Source organism: Triticum dicoccoides, chromosome 3B (genome assembly GCF_002162155.2).
Source record: "Triticum dicoccoides isolate Atlit2015 ecotype Zavitan chromosome 3B, WEW_v2.0, whole genome shotgun sequence".
NCBI lineage: Eukaryota > Viridiplantae > Streptophyta > Magnoliopsida > Poales > Poaceae > Triticum > Triticum dicoccoides.
Window position 1 is genome coordinate 267474628 of NC_041385.1, and position 2410 is coordinate 267477037.

Below are 2410 nucleotides of genomic sequence, written 5' to 3' on the forward strand. Positions count from 1 at the left end.
TCACAAGAGTTTGAAGTACATCTTCACACAGAAGGAGTTGAATCTCAGGCAAAGGAGATGGTTGGAGCTCATAAAGGATTATGATATGAGATTGCATTATCACCCCCGAAAGGCTAACGTAGTAGCCGATGCGTTGAGCCGCAAGAGCCATATCAACACTCTCATGACCGGAGAGTTCCCAAGGAGTTAGCCGAGGATCTTCGCGAGCTATGTTTGGAGATAGTTCTGAGAGGCTATGTAGCAGTATTGGATATTCAGTCTACCTTGATGGATAAAATCAGAGAAGCTCAAAAGACGGACAAGGAGATTGCCGACATAAAGGAGAAGATGAGCAAAGGAAAAGCTAAGGGATTTCGTGAGGATGAGAACGATACCATATGGTTTGAGGACCGCGTTTATGTGCCTAATGACCCGGAGTTCAGGAAGTTGATTCTGCAGGAGGCCCATGATTCACCGTATTCGATTCACCCAGGAAATACCAAGATGTATCTGGATTTGAAGGACACTTTCTGGTGGACCGGAATGAAGAAGGATATTGCGGAGTATGTAGCAGTTTGTGATGTATGTCAGAGAGTAAAGGCAGAGCATCAGAAGCCAGCAGGATTACTACAGCCATTATCGATACCCAAATGGAAGTGGGATAAGCTAGGCATGGATTTTATCACGGGATTGCCCAGGATTCATTCAGGCTATGACTCAATATGGGTTGTAGTCGATCGTTTGACGAAGGTATCTCATTTCATCACAGTGAAGACCACTTACACCAGTGCTAAGTTGGCAAAGATATACATGACCAGGATCGTATGTCTGCATGGAGTTCCGAGGACTATTGTATCAGATAGAGGAACCCAGTTTACCTCAAAGTTCTGGAATCAGTTGCACGAAACTTTGGGTACTAGGCTAGTGTTCAGTATAGCCTTTCGTCCACAGCCAGATGGACAGACCGAGAGAGTCAATCAAATTCTAGAGGACATGTTGAGAGCTTGTGCGCTAGATTATGGATCTAGTTGGGACGACAATTTGCCTGATGCAGAGTTCTCTTACAACAACAATTATCAATCCACTTTGAAGTTGGCCCCTTTCGAAGCTTTGTACGAAAGGAGGTGCAGGACACCGTTGTTGTGGGATGAACTTGGAGACCGCCAGTTGTTTGGACCAGATTTGATAAAAGAGTCTGAGGAGAAGGTTAAGTTGATTCGTGATAGGCTCAAGGTAGCCTAGTCCAGGCAGAAGAGTTATGCGGATTCTAAACGCAAGGAGACAGTTTACGAAGTTGGAGACAAAGTTTATCTTTTTGTGTCCCCACTTCGAGGAGTTAAGCATTTTGGAGTTAAGGGAAAGTTAGCACCATGTTTTGTGGGACCATACAAAGTTTTGGAGCGTATGGGGGAAGTTGCTTACAAGTTGGAATTGCCCGAAGGATTGTTAGGAGTTCATGATGTGTTCCACGTTTCCCAGTTGAAGAAGTGCCACGCAGAGATGGTCGATATACCGCTGAGAGATACAGTGCCACTGGAAGCGATTCAGTTGGATAGTGATTTGACCTATGAGGAGAAACCCGTCAAGATTCTCGAGTTTGCCAGCCGAGTCACGCGCAGCAAGGTTATCAAGTTCTGCAAAGTTCAGTGGAGCCACCATACCGAGGATGAAGCCACCTGGGAGCAAGAGGAGAACCTACTGAAGGACCACCCTCACCCATTTTCTAGCCAACCCGAATCTCGAGGGAGAGATTCACCTTAAGGGGGGTAGGTTTGTAACATCCCAAATTTTCAATTTGGAATGTTATACATTAGATCATCATTGCATATCATATTTTATTGCATTTTGGCTTAATCCTAGAAATTCTATGCAACTCAAGGACCCACGGAGAGAGTTGGGGACTTCATTATTTTCATATATGAGTTTTTCTCAAATTTTGAAAATAGGATCATTTGACTATAATTATTTTATCTTTGTATATTTCTTTTATAAAAATAAAAGAGAGGGAATAAAATGACTTTCCCAAAATAAAGTAATATTGGAGATTTAATAATAAAATCAAATAAGTTTTTATTTCGGAGTTTTATCGCTATTTTATTTGAATTAGGAAAAATGCGCATTTTTCAAAATTGCATTTTAGGCCCAAATAAATGTTCATCTTACCGGCATATTTTTAGAGGACGGGGAAAATCTATTTCGGGATTTTTGGAGTCCGTTTAGTATTTCTTTTCTTTCTTTTTCTGCACGTCGAAATTATTTAAAAAAAGTCAAACCAACTCTGGGCCGTACACGAGCGGGACTCCGCCCGGGGGGGGCTTTATAAGCCGGGGGCCCCCTGCCCCGAAGCCCACACCGCCCCCGCCCAGCCCACCAGCGCCGAAACCCTAGCCGCCGCCCCGCCGCCGCCGCCGCCAACGACGCACAGCCGCGC